This window comes from Grampus griseus (assembly GCF_964374135.1).
Source record: "Grampus griseus genome assembly, chromosome: 11".
Taxonomy (NCBI): Eukaryota; Metazoa; Chordata; class Mammalia; order Artiodactyla; family Delphinidae; genus Grampus; species Grampus griseus.
The window spans coordinates 70,070,770-70,086,609 of NC_139005.1; positions in this window are offsets into that span (position 1 = coordinate 70,070,770).

A 15,840-nucleotide genomic window follows, 5' to 3' on the forward strand; every position below is an offset into this window, starting at 1 on the left:
AAAAAATTGATATGTGAATTTATAGCTAAAATGTTAGTAGATATATTAAATAAGTATAATTTATTAAATTTATATAAATTTATATATTCATGCAATATATAAGCAAATATATATTATTGTATGAGAAATTACCAAATGTAAATAAAGTTTTAAAAAATAATATGTGGGACTTCCCTGGCGGTCCAGTGGTTAATAAGACTTCACCTTCCAAAGTAGGGGGTGTGGGTTCGATCCCTGGTTTGGGGAGTTAAGATCCCACATGCCTCACAGCCAAAAAACCAAAACATAAAATAGAGGCAATATTGTAACAAATTCAGGAAAGACTTTAAAAATGGTCCGACTCAAAAAAAATATTAAAAAAAAAAAATACGTACCAAACATACAAAGACTATATTAAAATGTTCATGTACACTGTTGAAAGTGATAAAATAAAGTCTTATGAAAGTAACATTATAGTGGTATCCAGGCCAGGAAACAGATTACTACACCTCAAAACACACTATTGTTCTTCCTAAATCTCATCTCCCTCCTATCCACCAGAGGTAAAGATATACATTAATGTTCTGCAAATTGTATTTTCTTTTCAAAATATGAGCACCATTAAACAATATACTACTTTGTTTTGCATATTTTTGTATCTTATATAAATGGAATCTGTATGTATGTTTCTATGACTTCTTTCTTTTATTCATATGTATGTAGCTGTAATTTATTTTTATTGTTAAAAAGTAGTCCATTGTATGAATTAATGACAAATTATTCATTCTACTCTAAATGGATAGTTAAATAGTTTCAAGTTTAGAACTATGACAAACCACAAATATGCTGACATTTACATTCATTTTACATATATATATATATATATATATGTATACACACACATACACACACACACACACACACACACACATATATACATACATATATCTGGTGCAGAGGTATAGGGGATTTTCTGGGTCAAATATTTAGCAGTAGAATCCCTAGGTTTTAAGATAAGTGTGTTCAGTTTTCCATAGTAATTGTACCAACTAACACTCCACCTGCAGTGACTGAAAGTGCTTGCTGTTCCACACGCACTGTTACCAATGTCTGTTTTCTAAAAGATGCTCATTTGGTGAGTAGAAAATAGTACCTTCTTTTAACACAGGTTTTACTCTACATTACCCTGATCACCCTACATTACCTATGATTACATATATATGTGTGTGCAGACATACACACACATCTTTCTCTTTCAAAGTTTATAGGTGACTTGTGCTTCTTCTTCTTTGAAATTTTTTTCATTATTTTTCTAGTGTTTGTTTTCTTTTCGTATTGATTCATAAAAATTCTCTTTATATTCTGTAAAGTAACAAATCCTTCAACAGTTAAATGTGTTCCAGAAGAGTTTATGGCATTTTTTCACTTCCCTTAGGTTTTTTTAATAAATAGAAGTTTGCAATGTCAGATGATTTATGAATATTTTTTACTTTTAGTTTTTATCCTGTACAAAGAAATCCTTGTAAACATTATGAATATGGCTTCTTGTGTTTTATTTTGAGCATTTATTACACTTACACATTTACATATTTTCTTTAAAATTTTAAATGTATTTTGTGTGAGTTAAGGATCCAGTTTCATTTTTTCCCTATGCATTTACCAGACAATTGTAACAGCAACAATAAAAAAGAAATGGTGATTTTTCTCTTTTCACTTCCATCTTTGTCTTATCAAGCAACTAAAAAGGCACTCTTTTAAGTATCACTTGGTTATTTTTAAACATTTGCACTGAAATTTTTGAACTGCCGTGTCAAACACTACAAAATACATTTGTGATTTTAATTCAATTGCATTGAATCTATAGATCAATTTGGAGAGAATTATAATATGCTATATATTGTTTTTTTATTTAACTGAATAGTGTATCTCTATATTCAGAATATCCTCTTTCATATCTTTTATAAAATCTTAAAATTTTATCCATAAGGTTTTTGTACATTTCTGCTTATTTATTCCTTATCACTATGTATTATTTTAATATTGTATCATATGAGGTAAATAGAATTTATGCCTAAAAAGGGCATGCTGCTGCTTCTTTTTGAACAATCTTATGGGTGTTAAGTCAATAGCTAAGTTGGATTTGAGGTTTTGTGGTTGATATAGGCTCTTCAGTTCACCTTAGTCTCCAAATTTCTCTAGCAGATAGCTGATGTACTTTTGTGTTTTATATTGGGAGTGGGTTGCTAGAAGGTTTTTCTCAGCGTTTCTGCTCTATTTTCAGCAGTCCCTGTATAAAGAGGATCTCTCTTCATATTCTTGTCCCATCCCTAGTACTGGAATGCTATTGATGACAGAGGGATTTTTCAATTCTCCTATTTTAACTTCAATCTTAGGTAGGCCCTGTACACCTGGGCCTAGATGGTTTAATTTAGGTATGATGATATTCTAGCTCATTCTCTTAATCTTTATTTAGTAGGCTGTTCATAGTAGAAACTCAGTAATTTTTCACTAACAAATATGAAACTATTAACACTAGTTTTTATAAAACTGTAAACATTTCCAGGAGAAAAGCCTTTTTTGAGACAATTATCATTTAAAAAATTATCTTCCCCAAAGAAATCTCAAAATTTATTAAAGAATCCAAATTTCAACATATTTGTGTGTGTGTATATATATATGTGTGTGTACATATATATATATATATAAACTTAACATTTTCAATTTCCTTTACCTAATATCATCTTCACTAGCATAGGAAATAAAGGTATAGAACTTTCCACAAAGAAGAATATGACATCCAAAACACATTCCTTTGGGTATAAAGTTATATATTCTCGTTTCAAGAAATCAAACACAATAAACATCAACTAGGAAAGACAACATTTAGATGAAAAAAAATGCTGTGCCTAATTTATCTATAAATGACTATTCTACATATAACAAAACTTGATTTGAATACTTAGGAATTAGAATCAAATACTCATGTTCTGTATTCATATAAGCTTTTAAAGGATAATTATCTGCACTATTGTCTAATTAGAAATTTAAAGATACTCTACTTCATAATATGGTTGAATGTAGTACAGCCAAATGAGCCCTCATTAAATCCAAGAACGATCAAAGTATTTTAAGTTCTAGACATAGTTAAGTGAATATTGAACTAATTATTCCTTCAAATAAAATCCAAAAGGATCTATAAAACACTCTAAATACCTTCTCTTTTTCCATTATCCACTTGAAGCTTGGAAAATGTTTCACATTTAGTCATATAGTAGTAAGCAATAAGCTACTCTTTAGAATTCAATGAGATAAGCAGTTGTTACTTAAAAGGATTTAATTAATTTTAATGTGATTTATTAATTGATAAGCTGTAGAACTAAGATATATGGGTTCCTAAAGTTCCAAAGAAGGTCATTTTCAAGTCTACATTTTTTTGTCCTTTAAAAACTTTAATAATAATATCACCAACAAAACCTACACTAACTGTTATAGCAAAAATTTATTGACTCCTTCCTCCATGACAGACAGTTCCAATTTTAAAACATATCACATATTATCAAAGTACCACATCTTGCTCTTTACTGATTATGATCAAATTACATGGAGTAATTTGGCCAAAGTTGCAAAGTTTGTTAGCGATAAGGCAGCATTCGAACTTCGGCAGCCTGATTCTAAAGTCTTAGACATTAATCATCGTATTCTATGGGATCTGAACCACTGTTCAGCTTTTGAAATAGGAACTCATACATGCTATATCCTTAATGTTCAAAATTAAACATTTTTATGAAGGTTAGGACAACTTATAATTAATGAGGGCCATCAGTATGGCAATATAAGTGACTTTCACCAATCATAACCATCCACTGCCCTAGTCCCAGATAAGAAAATGCTTTCTGAGGAACTTTGTTATGAATATTTAAGATAAAAATCACTTTTTCATTTTTATAGCCTTGCACTGTAAAACCCTTATGCTCCACCATAATCTTATCACATTCTCTTTACCACAATACTGTGGGAGTCAATATATACTGTGACTTGTCCAAGGTCATAAGCTGATAAGTAAGAAATCAGAAACAAAAAATGGGACCTTATCACAAACCCCGTGGTCTCTTCACTCCACCACACTGTTTCTTCCATGTGTGCAAATTTGCAACAGTATTTTTACTTCATAGTCACCATCAAAATTAGTCACATTTTTAGTGCATTTCAGTCAAGAAATTTTTTAGTCATCAGTCAAAAAGAAAAGGTGGAGAAATGTGACAAAAAACAATATGAAATTAATAGTATAATATAGCCAACTCAAGAAATATTTAAATAAAGAAAAATGACTGAGGTAGAAGGCAAAGTGTAAAATGACTTCAAGGCATTGGCTTGGAAGATAGTGACACTGTGATGATGTTGATTAAACTAATAAGAAAAATCAAATTGGTGATTCTAACCACAGCTTCATGAATAATCCAACATAATGGCTAAAATAATCTCATCTGAGTTAGGGCACACGTGGGGGAGGTTTGCATGTGTATATGTGTGTGTGTGTGAGAGTGAGAGAGAGAGAGATTAGAATGCAAGTATATATTATACTAAAGAAAAATATCCAATTATCAAACTAAGATATAGTGTAGAATTTCTTTTTAAAAGACAAATAAAAATTAAACTATTGGATGTTCTTAATGCATCTAGCAATTTAACTCACAACAGTTTAATTTGTCAAATTTAGGAAGGCCTTCTGAGGCTATTTTGGTCAAGATTCAATACATGCTATAAAATGAATAATCTTCTTGGTACGTTAAACTCTGACATAAATGTGGATTTTAGCAAAAATGACATATCTGCCTTTAGTGTAAAAAGAGAATATTATCATAGCACAATAAAAGTCCCATACAATAAGAGGAGGTCAGGGTTCAAATAATTTTAAACCCAAAGCTATGCTTATTTGGGCATCCCTTGCTATCAAATGTTTTTAAAAATTCCAATAAAATTGCAGAATTAAATATAGCTTTTCCCAATCTCTCTATCAGGTAAGGGCAAATAAAGAAACATTTTCCTTTCTTCTTTTTCTGTTCTACTTCACTTTAAACTTTGATGTGTCTACATAGTTAACAAAGCTATAGGTTCTTCCCTTTTCACCTTGTTATTTTCAATTCCATTTCCATTTTATATCCTTCATGGGGTAGCTCTTACTAAAATTTTCAATTGCTACATGTAGTTCTTTATTTGATATGTTTCCCCATCTAGAAAAAAGCAAAGTAGTTCTCATTAATATTCAATATGCCTAGTACAGATATTCACAAACATATTTTGAAGAAATTAATAAATTCATTTTAATATTTCCATTCACCTGTAAAAGATTATGTAGGAAGGTAGTAAAGTGTTCTAAATGATCAGGTCTTGACAGAAGCTCATGGTGCTTCAGAAAAATATGAGTGACAAAAAGAACCAAACAACTGTCAGAACCCTTACATTGCCTTCACTGTAGACAGAACACAATGGAGAGCTGAGCATTCTCTCCACTCTCCATGCTAACTTAGGTAACTATTTCTTCCTATGTTAATGGAGATGTAATTAAGATATACAGGGCACCTATTACTTTGTCAGACTGAAAACTCTAGTCCCCTGGGGTTTTAGCAAGGAGCAATTCAGCTTTTAGAAACAAACTCAACTCATGCCGTTAGTTTCTTCCAATGGTTAAATTTTAAAAACAGATGACTTGTTAACTAATGGGAATATTATCTTTAAAAACAAAGTTTTAATACAGTTAATTTGTTTTCACTATTAAAACCAAGATGTTATTATTAAAATAAAGTTTCCTCTTTAAAAAAACTAATTGAATGATTCAATAAAAATCTAATCATAATTAAATTTTAAATAAAATGTTATAGTGACTTGAAAAATATATAGTGTTTAATTAGAATTCAATCAGTTCTGTGGTTGTTACCAGTCTGTCTATTCTATTCTTTCAAACAAGACTGGAAGTGGGTATATAAGTATTGAAGAACAAACATTTTCCTACAAATTCTGAGGAAATTAGGCCATTGCTTTTTGTTCAAATAATTGCAGAAAAAAGCTTGAGATGAAACTATCAATAATATTGGATGCTTTGTAAGTAACATCTGTTTTCTTCCTAGATGCTCTTAACAAAGTGTTCTGTGTTTTTTAAATAAAAGGAAAAAAGGAACTGTGATCAGATATTAATCCTGTTTTCATTTATTTTGTCTGTAAGACAGATGTACAATAATCAAATGAACGTAACTCAGGTATATAATTAAAGGACTTGTAAGAAAATTTAAGTAGTATGAAAAAGTACCACATTGGGATTTATTTTTTGATATTCTAATGATATAAAACAGCATGTGCCACCTACAGAATAAATTCCAACTAGAGGGTATTGAGGAAAAAAATTATTTGATTCTCTATTATTCAGTGATTCTTTCAGAAATGAATATCTTTTCTAAGTAGCTAAGTAGTTAAGTAGCTTTTAAGAAATATATTTATGAAATTTTTTTACACATTTCCTTTGCAAGGAAGAACTCAGGAGAGGAAAAATAAGAAATATCCTTTCTGTCCTCTTTCTCCTGATCTATATTTTATTTCCTCTTTATGAGAGAAGTTGGACATTTAAAAGAAGTACTTATGATCCAGCATAAATGTGACAAAAAGGTTATGTAAGAGAAGATCTTCCCTTTTTTTCTCTGTGTGAAGGGATGCTGTGTTATTTCTCTACTTCTCACACCCATCATTGATCCCTTTACCATAAAAATGAGATATTCTATTCTTAGCTCACAAATTTTCTGGAAGGATAATCAGAGAGTAAAATCAAATTGGGTCTTTAAAATCTAGGTACTCTTCTACTAGAAAGGCCATCTAGCATTGCTATATTTTCTATTTTAATACCTCACAAAGGAATACCTTTATAGTTTGCTGATGAACTTTTCGTTGAAGTCCAAGATCACTTACAAAATTCATTAAGGCTTAATTTAAAAGAAGAAAAAATCCACTTTGGCCATATCACACAAATAAAAATATTGATTTACTTATAGCACTATATATATCTCCTCAGCTATAAAAGTCCAAAAGTCCAGCTGTTGTGATTCATTATTTATTGATAGTAAAATTCTTGCTCTTTAGAGATGTAAATTAGAGCAAATGAGTTACAGTTCTGGAGCAAGTTTTATGCACCTGAATTATTAAAGTCAGTGAAAGTGAACATAAATATTAATCCCAAAGTTGACTTTAAAGAAATGGTGTCTTAAACAATTCTTTCTTTTTGTCCTTAGTTTGCCATAACACATAATAAAGGAATCATGATTAATTAAGGCAGTGTACTGTAGTAGAATTAGAACTGGACTAAAAACTGAGAAAACTTGGTTTCTTATTATGGTTTTATCTGCGGCTAGTATTAGTTGTATGAGCACTGTTTTCTTCTGTAAACTGCCTGGACCCCAGGATGCTGCCCTTGTCATCACACTAAACATGTTTACTCCCTCATTCATTTAAATATTTGTTCAACAAATACTGACAGATTATTATCAGGTGCTTTTCTTGGCAGTGGGAAAAAATGGAGGGGTAAGGAGGCAAGACCAGAGATCCTGTAGTGCTTGTAAGTTCTCAGAAGTGACATAGACAATTTTAAAAACATTTGAACAAATAGAGAAAAATGTAAGGTAAAATAGAAGCACAAAATAGGTACAAATTATAATCTAAGAGCTCTGGAAGACTTTCAAGAGTATTTCTAATGAACTTTAAATTCAGGAGTGGGGAAGAAGAATCTACAGAACTAAAAAGACCAAAAATGCTGAGGTCTGGAAGGGAGAAAGAGCACAGTCCATGCACGGAACTAATATAAGATTATAAAGTCTACAGTGTAGAAAACATCAACTGTGAGCTTAACTAAAAATTTAAATTTCCCCCTGATAAACCCAGGCTATTAGAGACATTAAAACACTCCTCTAAGGGACCTCCCTGGTGGTCCAGTGGTTAAGACTCCGAACTCCCAATGCAGGGGGCCCGGGTTCAATCCCTGGTCAGGGAGCTAGGTCCTGCACGCTGCAACTAAGACCCTGTGCAGCCTAAATAATTAAATTAAAAAAAAAAAACAAAAACCACTCCTCTGGGTTCATATATTTCAGAAGCATTCTGTCTTGTACTACAATGGAAGAAGTTTATCATGAACAAGTTCATATGTTTTCATTTTCTTCAGATTCAGGAGTAAATCCTAAAAAGAATGGAAGAGTAAAAAGTAATTCAAACATAGTAAATGAGGAATTCCTTGGCTTATTATCAATAATACAATATTATTGCCAATAATTGTGAAATAATAGGCATTCATGTATCCTCTGAGTATTTTTTATGAATGTCAACTATTCAAAAGCTATAATCTTATAGAAGGTTATTAAAATATACCATTTTCACAGCATTCCTTCCTATCAATGGTTTTTGAAGTCTTTCTCTGTTTCTCATAAGTGTGGCAAACTCCCAAATTTGTAACTTAACTTTCATTTTCTATGTCAGTGACATAGATTGTAAGAAGACTTTGAAGCGGTACAGTAGTTAAGAACAGAGTCAACAATTACCCAAAAAAAAGCAACCCAGTTTCAAGGTGAGCTGTTTAAGCTCAGTGAACAGAGTCAGAAATGTGCTAGCTCCACTTAGGCATATATCAAGCATGCATCTCACTGCATTTCACTGAAGACTGGGCATATAAAGAAGGGGAAATAGAAAAAGATCTGAACAGATATCTGTGTTCAGTTCATCAACACACTTGAAAATGAGAACTACAGCTAAAATAATAACCTGTCAGTAAACATGTATTATGACCTATATGATCCTGGAGTTTAAGCTGATTAAATCATCTGAACATCTTGATATGATGTAGAATCTGTTGAAAGTTAACAAGAGTAATAATAATTGTGGGACTATGGCTACCATTTAAGAACACCTAACAGATGCCAGGCATTCTACTTGGTAATTGTCATTTGAAGTACTTTTGTTACAAGAGAAAAAACAAAATTGCCTACTCAAATTTAGGCAAAATGGGGACTACCATCATTAGCTCTTACCATGGAATTGCTTAGGCCTAGGAAGACAGCTTTCTGCTTCCTGTTTCCTAGAGAATTCATACCTGAAGCTGTGCTTGTAACCAATATCTCTGCCATATAATCTCAAAGCACTGGCTTTCTACAGATTTTGTAATTTCTAGGGATAAAACAGCACGTATTTGTTCTATATCTTTTTACTGTAATCAAGAAACATCCCCCAAGTATTTTATTTCTTTCTTTGCCTCTTCCTCATTGTACAAGAAAATATCAGTTGATTTCATGACCTTAAACATGCCTCTTAAATTAGTCTACTTAAATTGCTTGTTAAATTGGTAATGTTAGATAGATCTGAATTTCCCATTACTTTCTGACCCAGATAATTATTTTTTCTAACTTTCTCTAAAGTCAGTCTAAAAAGTGAGAGATATGAAGTCAATCAGTAATAGGTTTGCCAAAGCACTGATTATTAAAGAAAACCCTATTCCATGTCACTTTCCATTTTATCATATGATAGACAGTGGAGACCTGGCATTCTGCTGTGGAGCAGGCAGTAAAGGGGTGCATGACTGTACATAACTTACAAAACTAATTAAATTAAAATCCTATATTTTTATTATCATCATGCTCCAACAATTTTAAATAATGTCAGTAACAAAATACTTTTCCCTGTAAAAATCCTTTTTAGTTAAGTTCAAAACATGTTTGTGGTTACAGTCAAGTTTAAAAAATGTATATGTGTGTTTCCAATTTATATATTTTATTATTTGTCCTCTATTAAATAATGTACACTATATGAAGTTGCTTTGGAGAACTTCCAGTTATATAGTGTACTCAGATATAGTCATTTTCTAAATAAGTTTGTAAGGATTTGTAATCATTTGAATTCCCTTGGGTATAGTGTGTCTCCAAAAAATATGGTACTACATATTATTATTTTTCAAAGGTAGATTCAAAATAAAGTGATAGCAGAGATTGCTTTGTAAACAAATAATTTTGAGTCTGTCATTATATGTGACTACTGGAAGTTTTGGTTTTTATCTTAGAACATAATAGAGCAAAATAATCTGTAAACTCTGAAGTGTACAATTTTTGTTTGGTAATTCAAACTGGTTCACACATATTATATTTTATTGATTTTAATAATATTTTTAAAATTGAAATGTATTCTTCTATTTTGTTATTATTTTGTTTAAAAACAGAAAACAAATCATGAAAATAAAATGTCATACCAGTGGAACAATTCAGTAGTTACCCAAATTAAACATTTTATATTTTGGTTATAATAAAATATATTTAGTAACTTATGAAAAATAATTTAAATAAGTGATCTTTATATCAGTTGTAACCAAAGGCTCAAAGTTCATGATGTTTATTTGATATATAACTGACTACATCATTGTTTGTTTGTTTTTTATCATTTCCTACAGGAATTTGGAGAAGCCTGAATTCATTTGCAATATTATTGTGAAACCAATAACTGGTTTATAATTATTCTAAGTTTTGTAAAGAATTTTGAAGTCAGGTACCCTTATCAATTTGAAAGGACACCATTCTACTGGGTATAACAAAGGGAAAATAATAGAGGTAATTGAATCATTGTCTGAATCTATTTTGCAAAGTATAATACATGAAATACTGCATATAGTTCTTGAAAATTTGTAGGAAATTCAGGTTTACACATCCAAAGTACCCATACAAGAAACAGTATTTAAATGATACAGGTGAAAGATGACAATGAATCATATTCTCTAAACCTTGATAATGCTTAAGAGAAAAGAAGTATTATCAAGAGTCAATACTAATACTGTAGTAATGATAATAATAATAAAGAGATGCTTGCAAAGATCAAGACTAAGACTTTGATGAAGAGATATGATAAATGAAATTTTGATGTATTATGATGTCACTAATTGATAATAATGGTTTGATTAATAATGGTTTAATAATAGCTAGTTTTAACCTGGTTAAAAGAAGTGAACCACATCATAATAAAGACTATTAGGCAGTTGAGTGAGAATGAAAAGAACACAAGGAAAGAAGTCAGCTCCTGTCAACTTCATGGTTACTGTAGTGTTTACATACTTTCCATATGGTGGAAAATGTTAACAGTTTGTATGAATTGCTTGAAACTAAAGAACTGTTTCTTTTATCCATTTGCAGGTACTGAGACAAAAGCTGGAATGTCTACCTTAAAAAATCACTTTAACACCTGATTAAAAAGCATACCCTGGGCTTCCCTGGTGGCATAGTAGTTAAGAATCTGCCTGCCAAAGCAGGGGACATGGGTTCAAGCCCTGGTCCAGGAAGATCCCACATGCTGCGAGCAACTAAGCCCATGCGCCACAACTTCTGAGCCTGTGCGCCTAGAGCCTGTGCTCCGCAATGAGAAGCCGCTGCAATGAGAAGCCCACAGACCACAACGAAGAGTAGCCCCTGCTAGCTGCAACTAGAGAAAAGCCTGCTCACAGCAACGAAGACCCAATGCAGCCAAAAAAATAAAATAAAATAAGTTTAAAAAAAAAAGCATACCCTAAAATCTCTGATCTTGAGATATCTGAATATCTATCTCCTTACAAAATAGAAGATTTTGGCAACAGAACTGAAAACTATATATAAATGGGTAAAAAAATGACTTCGTGCATCTTGTTTAGACTTAATTATGCTTTCAGCCAAACAAAATTTTTCTTTCCCTGATCACAAAAACTATGTATCATCAGCAAATAAAGGACACTGTGTTGATGTTGAAGGAATTACTCTTAAATTATGACCCAAAGTTGAAAGAACATTTTGTAAGAGTTAGTATGTTATTTTTTCTGAAGACAGATTGATCCAAATAATTACATTCATCTTCTGGGAAATTACCTCAAAGAACAGATAATTACAGATATTAAAAGTGCAAAATAGTATGAAATTCTTAACACCATTCCTGAAGCTTTATACTTTGATCATTTATGTAAGTTGGTCAGACACATCAATCTTGAAGATGGTCAAGATGAAATAAAAGAATTAATTTTGAGCTTTCACTCTATTTCCGAGAAATTGTGTGAAACAAGTACACAGTCGTCAAGGATATGACAATGATATAACTGTGGTCAATATGCATGACAATATTGAAGCACAATGTTAAAAAATATGATCCTAAATTCTCATTTGTTCCTTGAACACATTATTCTCTAAAGCTGAACAGAATTCACTCTTTTAGGATTTCCTCAGGTGATATATTTGGAACTGTGAAAAGTAAATCTACCCTTTCCAGTTTCATCTCATCAATAGAAAATGCTGTAGAATGTAGATATAATTACTAAAGACTTTCTTAAAAGGTGGAGTGCTCATGATGGAGCTGCGTGTACAGGAAAGATAAATTTTGAAAGTTAATTCAACCTATGAAGTACTGCGTGATCCAAAGGAAAATGTGGCTCAGAAGGATCAGATCAGATGTTGCTTTCTGCTGTATGTGTCTTTTCTGAGTTATCTTTCAATTGAAGGTGAAACTTGAGATATAAATATTATAAAGACATATGTATGGCAAACAGCCAGAATAAGACTTGAGTCACTTATAGTGAAACACCAAGCTTTGAAATTAATCCTTGAAGATTGGCTCACAGAAAAATATGGAAAGGCTATTAACTTTGCAACAAGAAAATGTAAGGAAATGAATATTTTTGTGGGAAAAAAATAAAATTTAGAAGAAAAATGCCAAAAGAAATGATAAAGGATAGTAGTCTTATGTTATCAGAAAAATCAAAAAGACGGTGTTTGAATGCCTCAATTATTTTTACTAACAACTGTACAACTGTTTTAAATCAGTGGATCAAATGAAGTCAATGTACACTAACATTTAGTGATTTTTCTCTGAAGAAAAGACTTCAAACATATTTTTACCAAAGGTAATATAATTTGCATGATGAATTATATGGTGAAGATATTTTTGGACTACAGAAATAATGGAAATCTGCTGGAATCAATTCTGAAGAAATAAAGACATGGATATTGTGGGAATGTCTGGATTTTATTGTGAAAGTTTTCTTTTTATGAATCTCTGCTAAGCTAATTATTATGTTTCAGAATTTTTCTTTTGGATAACTGTCACATCAAGTGAAACTAATCAAAATTAAAAATTTATAAAAATATTTTTATCAATCATGAATTAAATTGATCTGGCTACGCTATTTACTAAACATTACTATGTAAAGAATATAGATTTTAACAAAGTCACTGGCAAGTTTGCAGAACATAAGACTCAAAACTAAAATATAAATATTTTCATTCATTACTGTGATAGACCAGTATGTAGACATAAAACTGAGTTTTTATCTTTTATAAAAACATAGATTCTTAAAGTGTTTTATTCATCACCTTTTGTTTTCCCTTTTTTGTACTGCGATATTTATTTTATATTATTAATATTTGTATTATTTTACTGGCATTATTGTAATTATAAAATTCAATACAAGAAAAATTCACTGTGTGCTCTTTTTAGACCATTATTACTTAATTTCATGATTACTACAGAAAATAATTTCATCATAAAGGAAAAGAGTATTAAAAAGAGATTGGTTCTGGGAATCAAATACACTAGTATGCTGCTGCTTCTTGAATCATTAAAATCATTAAATCTCCTCCCAAATTGTCTTTTATTAGACATCATCTAACCCCAGTCTAGACTCAATATAGTATTATTTTTCTAATTAGCTATTCTTTATATTGGACATGACTTGTACACTATTTTAAAATCCTCTGGTTGCAATAACCAGATCCATGCAAGCCTCGAGCAGCTTTTGCAGGTGTAACTCACAGAGCCTTGACTTGAGCTGAGCATCTTGCAGTGTGAGTCCTCCCTGGAGGACTCCTCTGAGACCCATGTGTGAACTCTCATCTAGTCAGATTGCCTAGGGAGTCAGAAGTATAAGAAATCAATGTTAACATGGCCACCCTGGACCAATGGGGACAAAGAGTACTGGACAAACATTTCCGTGTTTTGTCTTTGGGTGGATAATTGTGTGGTTCGTTTTATAAGGCTCCTCAGAAGGTGCCAGTGAAAATGGGTAACAGTTGCCCAGAAAGCATCCAAGCCAAGACCACATTCTCCAATTGGCTTTTCCTCCTTTTCTGTTTCACTCTCCCGCCCTGCATTCCACCTCCTACCTGGTATCACATTCTGAAATAAACTAGCCTCACATAAGCTTTGACTCAGGTTCTGTTTTCATGGTGGACTTCAGCTAAGGAACATTTAATGTGTCATCTTGGCTGCATCTTTCCTTAGAGGATAAATTGCATTAATTTATCAGACATATTTCATGAGGATGTATAACCGAGTAGGACCCTATGGGGCCTTCCTGGGACAGAGCCCTCCCTCATATCCTCTGCTGTAGCTCCTCTCTGATATACCCAGATAACAGTATTTCATGCATATTCCCTGAGTTTTTCAGATGCTAAAAACCACCACCAAGTGGAAGAAATTAACTATTTGATGATTATGAACCCCCAGACCTCCTGGCGTCTAAGGATTGATAATGTTAACTATCCTGTTACCTCAACATCAACCAGTCAGAGAATAGTGCCTGAGCTGATCACATACCCTGGGACACCCCTCCCTCACCTTGCCTCTAAAGATGCTTTGCATAAACTCTTCGGGGAGGTCAGGGTTTTTTTGAGTGCGAGCCACCCGTTCTCCTTGCACAGCCCTGAAATAAATTGTTCTCTGCTCCACACTCCGAAGTTTCAGTTTGTTTGGCCTCACTGTGTGCGTGGCACATGAACTTGCATTCAGTAACAGAAACAAGAAAGTACCTGTGCCTCTACTTAGAATAAATGTTCATCTTGAGACATATTATACTTTTTAAAGTTTTTACATTGATATGTTCAGTCATCCACTCTAAAGTCTGCCCAGACTTTCTGTGACAATGCAACACAGCTGTCACAATATTTAAATAGTTGCACCTCAACTTCTGTTGTTACTGGCTCTCAATCTGATGCATTAAGAATTTACATCTCAATTTTCCACTGGTTCTCAGCTCCCTCTGAAGGAGTCATTCCAGTTAGCTCTTTCACCTCTTGTGTCCTCCTTTGTTAGATGTTGCATTTCTTACTATGTCAAAATTCAGAAACAAGTCTGATAGACAAGAGAGTCAGAATGATGGAGATGAAACACCTTTATTACAGATATTGGTGAGTTTGAAGGGTACAGCTTTGGTGTGTTTTAATAATGGGTTTCCCAGTAATATACCAGAGCAAATCATCAATAGTGAAACTGAGATATGAACCAGAATGTAAGAAGCAGCAGCCCACCAAACTGTATGAACAGATACCAATTTTCTGTTTGGGAAAAGTTATATGTATTAAATTTATACCTATTTTTGCTGCCTTATTTTCTCATTTTAATAATTATCTCTGGAAAATGGAAGCCTATTGGTTATAAAGCTCTAAGTGTGTCATATGGAACAAAAAGTATTTTTCATATCTGAAAGTTTATTTTTAAGAAAAGGTTTTATTTTCTAGACAGCCTGCTTTGAAAATGATAGGCTTGGGGAATTGTCATTGGAACATAAAATGACTTTTGTTTTCTCAACTGGTTTCTTTCCTATTGTTTCTCTTGAACGCTATCCTAATCTTGATGCCCCTCTTTGCTTATAAATCACCCTTTGTCTACAGGGATTTATGCAACTTTTGATTTTGGAAAAAATTAGATCTATACTAAAAGAAAAAATAAGAAAAGAAATAAAAATAAGAATACATAGAGAGAGAGGAGTTAATTCTCAGCTGGCTAAAACTATGAATCAATGTAATCACCTTTAAAATACTATGCAATCAGGAATTTTCTATAATA